Here is a 14,603-nt window from a genome sequence, read left to right as displayed (position 1 = left end):
ATGGAAAAGTCATCCATTTGCAGCTTCTGAAGATTCAGAGCTGCAGACTCCCTTTCCTCTTGAAAGGTCCCCATTGAGCCTGCCCATCTCTGGCAAGAGGGCTATCAACACATCCCTGAATTTCTCCCTGCTGTCTCAGAACTGGCATTGTACAGGGACCTGGACCACTCAATCGAATCCTAATCTGACTGCCAGGTTCTGTTCAAAGAAGCAAAAATCTTATATTCACTTAGTGCAGCAGTTTCCTTATTTGCGAGCAGAGGGATCATTAGAGCACCAATTAAAGTGCAGATTTCCAGGCTCCACTCGCAGAGATTCCAATTCAGTAGCTCTGGGTAGAGCCTGGGAACCTGCATTCTTAACACATGCCCCCTAGCCCTACCACCAGGTGATTCATAAGCATACTGTTCCCAGAACCACACATAGCACCTATAAACACTCTGCAGGATTACTGACTTGAGTGATTTTGTGTATTTATATACACAAAACCTTATCATTAAAAAAGTTGTCTCTTATTTTATAGATGGAGAAATTGAGGCTCAGAGGAGTTAGGTAACTTCCTCCAGGTCACACAGTGAGGAGGGGGTAGATTTTTATTAGCGTCTCTCCTATTCTTAAAGCCATCTACCATTCTATCTCCCCGACAAATACAGGTGCCTCTCTTTCCTCATCTGTTAGTGGATACCATAAGAGCATAGTAAGAGTAGATACTAATCCCAGAGGGCTAAGTAAGGTAATATTAAGTGTAGTCACATGAACTTGTTGACATTCAACCATTTATAACGTACAGATGCAGCAACGTCAAATGGGTCTATCTAATAATTATAAAATGCTGGGTGTAGTAGCTGACCTAAAGCAATATTCAATAAGCATTAAGTATTCTTAGAAGCTATTGTAGGTAGAATTGTGTCCCTTCCCCGAAAAGCTATGTTGACATCATAGCCCCTGGTACTGTGAAATAGTACTTTTTGGAAATAAAGTCTCTGCAAATGTAATCAGTTGAGTTAACATGAGGTCATACTGGATTAGGGTGAGCCCTAAATGCAATGACTGGCATCCTTATAAGGGGAGAGATTTAGATACACAGATACACAGAGGGGAGAGGGCCATGTGAACAGAGGCAGAAATTAGAGTGATGTAGCTACAAGTCAAGGAAAGCCAGAGATTTTCAGGAACCAACAGAAACTAGAAGAGACAATGAAGGATTCTCCCCAGCACCTACAGAGGGAACGTGGCACTGTCCACACCTTGATTTTGGACTTTGGGCCTCTGGAACTGGGGAAAAAATAAATTCTTGTTGCTTTAAGCCTCCACGTCTGTGATAGTTTGTCAGAGTGACCTTAGGAAACAAATATGGAAGCTTTGTCCCTTTATCTTTGTTACCATCATCTCCATTATCACCACCACCAGCATCCACCACCATTACTACCATCACCATCACCTTGTAGAGTACAAGGCAGGGCACCAGACTCAGATCACAGAACAGTGAGCTCTGACTGGTGCTGGTGGGTGGTGATGGGGCTGCTAAGTCTCAGTCATATCCCCCACTTGGACTCACCCAATGCAGACTGGTTTGATTTCCATCCAAATTTTAAAAATATATATATTTTTTTTATGATATACATGCATTTGTGCTTTTTGATGCTTTCCCAAGCTCCCTCCGACTTGTGTAATGTAGACTTCTCCCCAGGGAAATGTTCAAGAGACAGAAAGACGGAAAAATGGTAGCCGCAGAACACTGGATAAACATTAGCTCCTTTCATGACCTTCCTTTCTTGGATGACAAATCTGTGGTGGGGCCCCCAAATCCCAAGGAGGCCCACTTCAAACGTTTATTTGGATCAGTATAAAGGGTCGAGGACCTGCTATATAGAAAGTCCCTTAATGTACACTGTTTGGATAAAATTTGCTGGAACAAAAATTCCAAAATGGAGTCTGTGGCCCATTTCATATGTTATTTTCAATCAGTACAGGGTAGCCAGTGACCTTTGTTTCAATTTTTGGAGAGAGGAGACTTCACCATGGTCCTCCTCTTACTCTCCCCTCTCACCAAAAATGGAAATAAAAAATCATGATGCTGTAAATTCTGTCCATTCAATGACTATATTTGCCAAATAAAAAAGCAGAAACAGAAGCCATGACTGACAGTGGGGCAGGGTATTTAAAATCTGAATTGTTTGAGACAATCTGCTCATGAAGCCACCCTCTAGACTCATTCCCCCAGCTGGCATCTCATCTCCTTGAGCCTTGGCAAGTCACTTCACCTGCCCACAACCTCAGTTGACTCCTCTTTATGAAGTTGGTACTGCTATATCACTTGCCTGTTAGAGTTGTGAGTAGCCATTGAGTAATGAGCAAAAAGACTTTCACAGAGTGACAGTTGTGTAAATTCTCAATAAACATTAATTATTACTATGATTTTTTTTCTCTTTAGAGAGGAAGGCCTTTGCCAATTCTATATGTCAGAAACTTGACTTACATCTCAGTTAATATTACCACCTGTAATAATAGGCATTATTTTGCAGTTCACCAGGTGTAAGCAATGTACCCAAAGTCACACAGCTACTTACAGATTTAAGCCTGGCTGGAGCCCAAAGTCTTTATCCTTTCCCGTATACCATGTTGGACCGTTCAGAATATTTTCACTCAAAACAAAATTCCCCCCACACAAAGATGACCCATGGCCTTGATCCTTTATAATGAGCCTTAGAAGGGGGTAGCCTTCTGGTCACCCCAGTCTGGCAGAGTTGGAGTGCCAATGGCACATAAATCATTCTGCAGCTCAAGCTCAAAGCCCTGAGTTCTCTCTGGGCTCCAAAACTGACCCATGTCCTCCCTAAAATATGAAGAGGCTGGACTGTAGATTGCTTTGCATTTGAATCCCCTGGGAGGCTGGTTAAAACAGAATCCTGGGCCTCTTTTAGGTTTGCTAAATCTCAGTCTCCACTGGTAGACCAGATGTCTGCATTGTTAACTTGTGGCCCTGTGACTTGGTTCTCCTGAATCTTTGCGAAGTGTAGATGTAGCCATAGTGTCACTGTTTCCCCTCAAAGAAAGAGAGCCAGAGGTGGGTGGGGTATGACTGGGGAGGATATACCTGAAAATAAAAAAAGAAGATACGATGTCTTAGTCCATTCAGGCTGGTATAACGAAAACGTCATAGACTAGGGTGGCTTCAACAACAAACATTTATTTCTCACAGTTCTGGAAGCTAGGAAGTCCAGGATCAAGGGGCTGATAGATTTAGTCATAGGTTGTTCCTTTCTCAGCACTGTCTGAGCTCGGATACGTGCTCTGAACTTTGCAGAAGCCAGGGGATTGCCTTGTGCCCAGCCGGGCTCAGGGCCTCAAGAAGATCCCAAGGGGTTGGGAATTCGGAGTGAAGAGCTGTGGTGGATTACCTGAGGATCCAACTAAATGTGTCTTAGGATCTCGGCAAAAAAAAAAAAAAAAAAAAAAGAAAAAAAAAAAAAAAAAAAAAGAGACACTACAAAACAAACCAACAACAACAACAACAAAGAATCTCAGCATTGGTGAATTTTTGTAGCATTGTATGAACAATAAGTCCAGAGGGATGCTGTTTTGATTTCAGCATGCTTCTTCCTTTTGTATTATGGTGCCATACCTTGAAACATTTTGGATTATATGAAATGCAGGTGAAGGAGCGGGACAAAATAATTTAAGCTAAATTTTAGGGCCTCAGATCCATCTTTGGCAAAGGGTCTATCAACAAACAACAGTTGTCGGGAGTTGGCAAGTGAACATGGAGACCAAAGGACCAGGTATGTAGCGGAGAATTCTGAACAGAGAAGGGAACTTTTTGAAAGCAGGGCGTTGCAGGCAAAGAAGACAGAGGGCAATGGTGAGAACATAGATTGGGGCTCCTCTCTATGGGAAGGCGGGTGGTCAGGGAGCGGCAGAGTCGGAAGTGTTAAAGGTACATAGTTACAGGTAAAGAAGAGTATGGCCTCTTGGTGTGCTTTGGGGTCTTCCTTGGAGGCCATAACCCTTCCCAGATCTACCCTAAACCCCAGGGCTTTCAGAGCTGGGTGGGGTGGCTCTGTCCCAAATGAAAACTGTCCTACCTGGGGCATCCGCATGGGGCACCGCTGTGGTCTGGTTCTCAGCATCTCCGAATCCATGTGCAGAGATGAAAGCTCCTATAGCCCCTCCTTGGAGGCACTTGGCAGAGGAGAGGCACGCATGGGGCCTCCAGGGAGAGGGCCGCCGAGGAGCCAGGCAGCACCCCCGCGTCGGGTCTGTTACTCTTGGGCCCGGACTAAAGGGGTCTTCGGTTTCTGTACTTTTCATGTGGCGTCTTTCAAAATTGAAATCCACTTGAAGTGGTTTGGGTTTTTCTCTTCCTCGCCTGGTGTTTGCTGTAGAGAAATACCTTCAAACACAGACGGCGTTGCTTGGTGCCTGTCACTGAGCATGTTCAGAGGAACCCAGAGACGCCACATCAAGCTGAACGTTTCCATCAGAGCCGCCCGGGCTGGGCCCCTCCTGGGCCCCCGCTGCTGCCCTCCAGCCTTGGCTCACGTGCTGGTTCTCTGGGAGAACAAACCACCTTTGTTTCTCAGAGCAGCCTTCTTCGGAGGCTTTGGAGGCCCCTGCGGGGTCCCCCATTCTGTATGGACCCCCATTTTACTCTTTCTGAGTCTGCAGAGGAGACAGAGGGAAGGTGGGTAGACCTTCACTATTTTACAGCTGAGATAGTGGTCCTTTCCTCATCACAGCCCGCCCGTGATGCCGAACACCCGTGATTTTTCTGTCTCCCATCAAGCTCCTTATCTCCCCATTTATAACGTATTTGAAAGAAAACATTTAGTCCCGTTGGCTAAAAGAAGCAAGAAAGCTCGCTAGATGTCCCAAGTCATCACCCACGGAGACATCACGCCTTGCTCCGTGTCATATTTCAGAACAATTTTAGCCATAGAGATGTATATTGGTAGTCCTTCATCAATACCAACCATCAATCCTTATCGATACCAACAGACCTGAGTATGAGAAAGAAAACAAGCAACTGAGGGCTCATGGATATTATTTTTTTAATTACCCAGCACCTGTGGCTGTCTACTCATATATATGTAATTATAGAGGCTGGCGGGGGAACGTGGAGGAGGGGGTATCAACCTCTTTATTTTGCAGGTAAAGGAATCCCATCCCCAAAAGTGTTACATGACATGGCCAAGGTCACTAGCACTTGCTCGGCCGCACTGAATGGCCTTATTTGTATTATGAGATTTAAAGGTATTTGCATACATTAGGAGACTTGGAAATTTTCACAGTAACCTACGGAGGTTATGGGCCTTTTGAGGTCTATATGCCCCTTTTGTAAATGGAGAAGTAAGGACCTAGGTCCCTGACGTGAGTCATGCTCACAAGCCTTGACTATGTACTTCCAAATCAGAGTGGGCAGCGGCCTCCCAAGCCACACTGGGTCACTCAGCCAGTTGGCAAGTTCAGCAGGAAAGGAGCCCGTGCATCAGTCCACACCAGTCAGGGCCTACGGGGAAGTTCTCCATCCTTCTGCTGCCCGCAGTGCCCAGTGCATTCACTTCTGGAGAAATGGTTGAGCCAGAGAGTCGCCGCGTCTAGACTTGAGATTTGTTACTGGAAGCGAGTCAGTCCTGCCTAACGCAAGGATGGGGCTCGGACAAAATCTCTCCTCAGTGGCTTGCCTATGAAAGAGAGGACTGGAGAGATGGTGTCTTTCAGCCCCTTTGCTTGCAAATGGGGAAACTGAGGCCCAGAGCCTGGGGTTGAATGCCTCAAGGTCTCACAGACTCAGTGCAGAGCCAGGACTGCCGGCTCCTGGCCTGGTCTCCTCTCTGCCTGTGGCCGCTTGTTCCTGCAAGGGCTGCTCAAGGAATGTGTCACACTGAACTGAAGCCAGCAAAGAGAAAAGCCCCTTGCAGCCCTTAGGTCAGCACACAACAAACGCATACACCGGGATGCTTCCGGCCGGGGCGTTCTCTGTGGGGGCTGGCTGGGAAGGGGACCTTTTTTTGGAGGGTGTCCTCGGGCCCTCTGCCCCAACCGCTCCCTGATCCTTGATCTCTGTGCCTGTTAGCTCCCTTAGGCCCTTACGCTCTGTAGCCCCACCCATGAGGGAGAGGGAGTTTTGAGACTCATACTTCTGAAAAGTGCAGGATGGCAAGGGGACTGGATTGCAGGAAAACCCATAAACCCCTCAAAGCTGTGGTCTTTCTCTGAGTGGAACCGATGCTTTTATTTCTTGAGAAACGGTTGGGCTGGGTTCACCTCCAAGCCCATGCTTCCAGATCCCGATTGTAGTGGAAGGAAGCAGGTTCCTTATCGAGGCAGCAATGGGGCTCAGGTGGAACCCCGCTCTGAGAGGCTTGCCGGTCAAATAGAAAGTAGGTCTGGGGAGGTTGGAGTTTATTACTTCCGTCTGCTTGCTTCTCTCCTTTGCCATCCCCCCACCCCCACCCCTGCCTGGGGCAATTTGCATGAGAGGAAGTCTGCAAGGCAGGGACAGCCCCTGGCCTTGAAGTCACAGGCCACAGGGAAGGAAGATGAGCCAAAACCGGAGTGATTGCCGCCTTGCTCTGGCCCCTGAAGTTCACCGGGGTTTCAAAACGGCCATATCTTCACCATGACCTTATTTCTGCACGAGGCTGCTATTAATCTCAACTACGTCTTAGATTAAAAAAAAAAAAAAAAAAAAGCTTGGTGACAAAATCCAGGCATCAGCTTGTTTGGGATAGAAGCGGTGGTTCAGGTTCCCTCCACATCTCCACCTGCACCCCCATTTGCCAGGGAGAGGGAAAGATGTGTAAAAATCTATGGCCTTGGCCCATCTTCGAACCTGGAGACTGGAGGCTGAGCCCTGGGGGCAGCTGGGGAGAGGAAGAAGGTGGGCCCCTCCCCAGATCCAAAGGCCGAGTGTAAGGTGCTGTTAGTTACTCCCTGGCTAAACAGCCCCTGGCTCTGACCCATTTTTCATTCTGTTTTCAGTTCCATGAGGCAAACACAGAGACACCTTGGCGCAATAAGCAATCTCAACAAGCACTTTGTGCGGGACTCAGGGGCCAGAGCCTGGGGTAAAAGAAAGTAAAGTCGCTTTTCTGCAAGAACTTGGGCAAGAAAAGGCAGAAAGAAAGGAAACTAGCTACTATCAAACACCTGCTTGGAGCAAGGCACGACTCAGGGCTCTGATCTCAACCCCCACCCTCTTACGAGGTCCTGATTATGATTCCCGTTTATCAGGTAGAGAAACGGAGGCTCACAAGGGGGGAGTGACTTGCTCCCGCTTATACTGTTAGTCAGTGACAGAGGAAGAACTCCAGTCCAGAGGAATGTGACGGTATAGCTGGTGAGTGACTTTGCTGCAGGTAGCCAGCAGGGCGTTGGGGACTTATTTCTCTGGCTTGCAGTCCTCGCTTGAGACTGATGCACAGACTTGGCAGGCTCCCTGCTGTAATGGCGCTTCTGTAGCTTGATTTCGTTCAGCTGAGAGTTTTGGCTAATTATCTCTCCAAGTTATTTTCAGTTAGACTAGCTATGCTGATCTTTAATCCTTAATTTTAATTTTTAAGCAACCCCATGCTGTTTTTCTAGGCCGTCTGCTCACTTCTCCTTCAGAGTCAGTGGGCTGACAGGTCAAGTTGGGGGACCCAGAAGAAAGAGGGAAGTGAGCAGAGAAAGGTTGGGGGGCAGTGGTGTCATTGCCGTGACCAAGTGTTGGCAAGTGAGACTAGACCCAGGTGAAAACATTAAGGGAATTAGGACTGAGAGAGGCCAGGTGATTTATGTGCATTAGGATCACAGTCAGGATTAAATGACTGTCTTCACGCCATGACTTTGTGCCCACCATTTTACACTTAATGAGTTTGTATTAAACACGGAGAGAATACATCCTAAGTTAATTAATCAACAGAGGTAACAGTCTTGAAACATAGCAATAATAATAATGTCCATTTCTGGAATATTCTCATGTGCCTCGGGGCTTTGAACATATTCTTCCCAGTGGCAGATGAGGAAACTCACAGGGTGATAAAAATGACTTGATTTTAAAATCAGTTGCTTTTTTCTTAGTTTCTTGAAGCGTTAATTTCAATGGAAGGTCAAGGATCAGTAACAGGCAAGTCCTTATTCCCACGGCTTCCCTTCCTCGATGTTTTCCCTGTGATTCAGCACATCTTCTTTGAGCATCTCCTTAGAGTTTGATACTGAATCGAAATGTGGGAAGTGTGGGGTGAAGGGAAGTGATACTAGGAGATAGGAGGAAGGCAGGAGTCAGTCTTCAAGATGTGGACATTCAGATCCATGAGAAGCAAGGTGGGGAAAGCACATTCCCTAGGATTTAGACATCTTCATCAGGAAGATGCTTGTTGTGGCTTGCAGCATTCAGGGAAGTCTTCCTTGAGTAAGGTTTGGTTTTCCTCTCAGAGGAAGACTGTGTCTTAAAAGCAAAACCAGGGTCTTTTTGTCTGACCCAGTGGACGCAGCATTTGCCATTGGGTTTCGGGTTCAGATCCCAGCTCTGCATGTTCTCGGTGGGAAGCTTTGAGCGAGTCATTTAACATCATCAATAAAATGGACACAGATTATAATGCTTAGTGACAATATGGATTCAATAAAATATCGTATGCTAAGTGTTTATCATGGTGTCTGAGGCGATGGTGATTTTTGAGGGAAAGTAGCTCGTTTTGTTCCCTTACCACCGGCCAAATCCCCTGGGCGTTTCAAGCCCAGAGGGTGCCTCTATTCTCTTTTTTTCTTTGGGTTGGGAGGCAGAGGACCTGGGTTCAAGTGTGAGCTCTGCTATTTATGAATATGTAATCTCGCTTCTCAAGCTTCCACTTCTTTTCTGTCAAATGGGCATGAGGGATTACAAGCTCCCTGGATCTCTTCCTATACAAAGATTCTGCCATTCAGAATCCTGCTGATGAGGGATTATTTCAGACTGTCTCATCTCACAGCCGTGTCTCCCCACCTCTCCATCCCACACCGTCTTCTGAGCCCTTCGCCATCTGTCAGGATATAGACCAGATGTGTTTCCCTCTGATCTTCTCCATCCACAGACATGGACCTTGTGTCTGGTTTGCCTGCTGATGGGCCTGGGACCATCCAGAAAGAAACAAACACCAGGTGCCAGAACCAATCTTTCAGGAGACCAGAGGAATTAAGAGCTCTGGGACCACCTAGAAATGGTGGTTGGAGACCATCATGAAAGCCCAGGAGTGGAGCTCTTGGAAAGTGTGAGTTACCAGAGAGAAGACAGAAGAGTAGACTCGGACTGGCCGCAAACTCCCATGAACCTCCAGTCTCATCATCATAGAATCTTAGGTTTGAAGAGACAACCCCTCCCCGCCCCCACCACCACACACACATCCATGACAGAACTTGTTTAAAAACCTGTGGTTTAGAAAGTAGCATAGACACTTTGACCTAGACTGGCAAGAGGAAAAGAGAAAACAAAATAAAGGGAAAAGGAGGTCTCTGGATCCTGGAAAAAAAAATAATAATTACCATGAAGAACAGTTAAATTTCAGAACGGTACCGCCTAAGCTACCTTAGGATAGAGGGCTCTGTTCTAAACCCTAAATGTTCTTCGATTCTTTAGGGGAGAACGTGAAAAGAGAGAACATCTTCTCTTAAGAATAGCCAGAGGGGGGGGTGCCTGGGTGGCTCCATCGTTTAAACCTCTGACTCTTGGTTTCGGCTTGGGTCATGATCTCATGGGTGGTGAGACTGAGCTCCAAGTCGGGGGCGGGGGGGGTCTGTGCTCAGCAGGGGTTGGGAGGTGGAGGGTGTCTGCTTAAGGATTCTCTCCCTCTGCCCCTCCCCCCACGCAAGTGTGTTTTCACTCTCTCTCAAATAAATAAGTAAATAAATAAATCTTAAGGGGGAGGGGTGGAATAGCCAGAGACGGAAATCAAATCATATGGCCCCAAGTACCATTTTAGTATTTCTAGCTCTGTATAGCTATTCCCCATCCCTCTCTTGACTTTACTCACAAAATCATCCCCACTATGTAGGTGAAAGACCAAGGTGAGAAAGTGGCAATGACTTGGCCAAGGAGCCTGGGTGTGATTATGTGCCTAACGCCTGCCTTAGAAGTTCCATGAGAGGGAACTTGTGCCTACAGATTTCACTGCTCATCCTCCGGGCCTGGGCCAGTTCCTGGCACACAGGAAGAACCTGGTCAGTGTGTGTTGAATGACTTGCACTGACATTTGGTCATGCTGTTTAAGTATAGAAAATACCAGTCACATCTGTATTTCTGTACCCAGTTCTAATGTGTGTATGGGTTTTTTCCATACCACCAAACAATTCTCTGACACCAGCTGGGTGCTCTACAATTCCACTCACTTCTGACACTGTCTACACAGAGAGAATATCAGATGCCACCATCAGATGCCACGGGTTGAGGGCTCAGTCCTACAAGGCTACCCCCCACCTCAACTTCAGATGCCAGCCTCAAGTCCAGAGCACCTGGGCTTCTGACCAACTAGCTATAGATCAGAGGTTAGCAGGACTCCCTGCATGGGTTCTCTTCCTCTGCTAGAGTGGCTCACAGAACCCTGAGAAACATTTTACGTACTAGATTACATGTTTAGGGTAAAAGGATATAATTCAGGGACAACCCATGGAAGAGATGCATAGGTATGGGCAAAGGGCTTGGAGCTTCCGTGTTCTCTGAGAGCCCACTCTTCCCAAATCTCCCATCTGTTCACCAACCAGGAAGCGCTCCGAACCCTGTCCTTTTGGATTTTCATGGAGGCTTCATTACAGTCATGACTGATGAAAGTAATGGCCATTGGACATTGGCCAGTGATTCAACCTCCAGCCCCTCTCCCCTCCCAGTTGAGGGGTGGGACTGAAAGCTCCAGCCTTCTAATCAAGTGGTTGGTTCTCCTGGCAATCAACCCCATCCTTAGGTCGTTCCAAAGGTCACCTTGTTAACATAACAAATGACACCTGTCTTGCTCCTCACAGGAAATTTCAAGGGTTTTAGGAACTGTGTGCCAGAAAAGGGGCCAGAGACCAAATATTTTTTTTTTTATTATGAATCACAATGTCCCGCATCTTTTTTTATTTTAATTTTTATTTATATTTTAAATTTAATTATATTTTATTATGTTATGTTAGTCACCATACATTATTTGTTTTTTATGTAGTGATCCACGATCCATTGTTTGCGTATAACACCCCATGCATCTTACGGGCGAAATGGCTGCCTTGGAGCTCCCGCTCCTCTTCTTTGGTGTGAACTGCAGAATAAATGTGAATCCGATGTTTCTAGTCATTATTCTGGTTGAAACGTACATTAGGAGAGAACAAGACACTATGTCTAAGTTCTTCAGAAACAGCTACAACTATATATATTTTTCCCTCCTCTTCAGTACCATCTGCCCACCAGCTTGTAGAGAAAGTAGGCCAACCCTCTAATATTTGGGAGACTGTCACCCCCTCACATGGTCTCTGGGCTGAGCCTCGTTACCATCAGAGGCACTCTGGGGAATGCAGTCACTGAGTCCTTTTTCAGGGCACCCAGGAAGGGGAACTGCCTGATTCAGGGCAGATTCTACTCCAGAAGGAAGAGTATGATAGTAAGGGTCCAGCAATACAGTCCATCCCTCTGGCCACACCTCCTACCACTCCCTCATTTGCTGGCTCTGCTTCGGCGACAATGAACACATTTCTGCTCACATTTCCATGCCTTGGCACATGCTGTACCCTCTGCCTGGAGCACCTTTCCCTGGGGTTGAATGAACAGAGGAGATGTCTGCCCAGGCCCTTGTCCTCACAGATTTTGTCTGAAGGCTTTCTCCTGAGGTCCAGAGCATTTAGCCGCAAAAATGTCCCAGAATATTTCTGTCCCAAGTCTGATGTCCTTGGTCTACATTTTCTATTGCTTTAGGCACAGAGCCCAGAGGACTATTTTGGACAGAGCCAAAGGCTCTATTAGAGAGAACATGAGTTTTACAATGTTGAAGAGCTAGGTTCAAATTCCAGTTCTGATACTTACTGGTTGTATGGCCTTAGCTAAAGAGCTCAACTCTCAAACCTCAGATGCTTCATCTGCAAGAAACACCCATCCTGCATTGACATCGTAACACATAAAGCTCGTGCTGTAGTATGTGGTCCATAGTAGGGATCCCACAAATGTGAGTCCCCCCCGGAATTGTTATTCTGCGGTCTGTGTGACTGTGGAATGGGGTTGAGGGGAACTGGTTTCTCTCTATAGAAGCATCCGCTGCGCTGTTCTCACCCCTCGTGGGAAGGAGAAACACTGAGTCTCACGTTCGTTCAGGATGTTTCCCGCAGCCGATCTGGAATGGCTCCTGACAGGTCCATGTGAGCAACTTAAGGAGAAGCAGAGTCCTTGCTACCTCCTTTCCACTGTCAGGAGAGAAGCTGGTTAGTCTAGACAGGGCTAATGGGAGTGTCAAAGAAATTGTCTTACAGGCCAGACCCTGTCCTCATCACTTCCCCGTCTGCGGTGGGACCTTCCCATCCTGTGAACCTGTCGCTCTTCTAAGCCCCTGAGGGCTGGCCAGAAGCGAGTTCCTCTGTGCCCGCGGTGCAGGTGGGGCTGGCCAGCTCTCTGCCATGCCCCTGGCCCTTTTCTAACTGCCTCTTCAGTGGGGGCATGAGAAGCCCCAGAGGATTATGTGATTCATCCATCTCCTCACTGAGTCCCTCACTGCATATTTCCTGAGCACCTACTATGTGGAAGGTCCTGGGCTAACAGATACAGGTAGGAGCTATGGTACCGCCCCCCACGCCCCGTCCCAGCTTCCACACCTGATCAGGGTCTGCCAGCTCCCTCCATCCCACTGCTCCTCACCATACTCCCTTAGCTCACCCCCTATTTTGTCCCCTGGACCCTTAGAACAGCCTCTTTACCCTGCTCCCTTGTGCCTGGCACACTAGACTGTTGCCTGAGTCATCTTTGCAGAATGTCCATCTGGTCATGTCAGTCTTGGGTGTTTCCCACCTGGACCTTGCACTCTGCACTCTGTTACACTAATAGTTTTCTTTAAAAGTGTTCATTTTTTTTTTTTTTTCTCCGCTTGGCCTTACTCTAAGCAGTATCATCCATGAAGTCACAGACTGGATGCCAGCTGAGTATTGTGCCAGTGTGGGTTTTTAGAATAAGTCGTAAAATGAAGAACGTTTGTTTACATGATATCCAAGGCCATCAGGCAATGATGCTACCTTCCCTGGGTGATGTTGGTCCAAGGATGACCCTCAGAGCTCATTTACTTACCAGCCCTTTATCCAGCGCCTTCTGTGTGCCAAGAAGTGTTGGGGATACAGTTCAAAAATGGCAAAATCCTTGTCCTGCTACAGCTTCTATTCTGGTGGTAAAACAGACAATAAGGATTAAGATAAATGAGTCAAGTGCATGCAGGCTTTTAATGGATGATAAGTATTAAGAGGAAAAAAACAAATAAGGCAAAGGGGGGCAGGAAAAAATCCAACTGTAGTAAATAAACCTATGCCCATGTGTCCAGCCCAGCTCCTTGGACCCTCTTATCTCAAGCTCTGTGCAGGAAGTTCCCACAATGCCCTGTGCTCATGGCACCCACAATGCACTGGTGCCTACCATATTCTGGACCATTTTCCCACAATGCAGTGGCCAGTGGTTCCCACAATGCTCTCAGCTATTTTCCCACAAAACACCTGGCCCGAGGGAGGGTCCCACAATGCTCTGGGCCATTTTCCCACAATGCACACATTGAGTCACCTGTGCCTGCTTTCACTTGCTTATTGTTTTTCTGCCAGGACCACCCTTCTCACGTATGCCTCTGGCTAAATCATCTTTATGGTTTCAAGTCCACCAGGACAGCATCTTCCCTGACACCTGCTCCCCCATCCCCATTAGAATTAAAACGTAACCTCCCCTGGGTACCTGGGGCCATTTCTGTAGTAGTCCTGCTCAGTCAGTGTTGTCCTTTATTTATCTCGTGTCTGTCCCTCCTACGGGACTCTCTTAGGCTGGGGCAAGGCCACCGACATTTTTGCTTCCCCACCCACAACTAGAGGCCTGGCCAGGGAGGACTGGAGCACATCATCGCTCATAGCCCAGCAGTCTGCCTGGGCCTCTGCGGTCCTGCTCGGAGGCTCTCAGCCAAACCTCAGTGTTTATGGGCGGTGCCTCTGGGGGGGGGGGGCAGGATGCCCAGCCCCTCCCTGTTATCACCTCGGCATCTTTCGGACAATGTTGCCTCTTTTGAAAAGTTAGAAATGAATAATTCTACAGAAACAAGTCATTTAGAAAGTACATGCCCTCCCCCAGTTCTCTGCTGTAGAGATGAAAACATGCACAGAATTAGGAGATCCTCTTCCAACCAGGCAGGGCAGGTAGCGCCACCCTCACATGCAGCCTTTCAGGTGATGTGACCTTCCCTGGGACAGTCTGCAGTGAGGCTGTTTGCTGCGTCTGGCTGTAGTAACCCTCCTCCTTGGCATAGCTCATGCTTTCTTCAAGCTGTTCGCTCTGCTCCTTCCCTTTGTCCCTGCCCTGATTCCAGTCTTAGCTCCTCTCACCTAGGCCCAAGTGCCCTGCGAGGTGCTGGCAGGGGAGACCCACAGGACCTGTGAGCCAATCCACCGGACTG

At 47.5% G+C, this 14,603-nt stretch overlaps 1 long non-coding RNA gene across 1 annotated transcript; it reads right to left on the bottom strand.

Annotated features, from left to right (window-relative positions):
- Nucleotides 1–11,139: 11,139 nt before the first annotated feature.
- On the bottom strand, nt 11,140–14,068 carry LOC141370823 (uncharacterized). Its single transcript, XR_012375232.1, has 3 exons — nt 13,895–14,068; nt 13,250–13,340; nt 11,140–12,378 (listed from the first exon to the last, which is right to left on the bottom strand). It is a non-coding gene; the product is annotated as an uncharacterized lncRNA (long non-coding RNA).
- Nucleotides 14,069–14,603: the final 535 nt, after the last annotated feature.

The sequence above is a fragment of the Callorhinus ursinus genome, unplaced genomic scaffold (assembly GCF_003265705.2).
Source record: "Callorhinus ursinus isolate GAN/ISIS: 27379988/994484 unplaced genomic scaffold, GSC_fseal_2.0 scaffold46, whole genome shotgun sequence".
NCBI classification, from domain to species: Eukaryota; Metazoa; Chordata; class Mammalia; order Carnivora; family Otariidae; genus Callorhinus; species Callorhinus ursinus.
The sequence above is the reverse complement of the archived record's forward strand: the minus strand, read 5'-3'. Positions and strand labels throughout refer to the sequence as shown.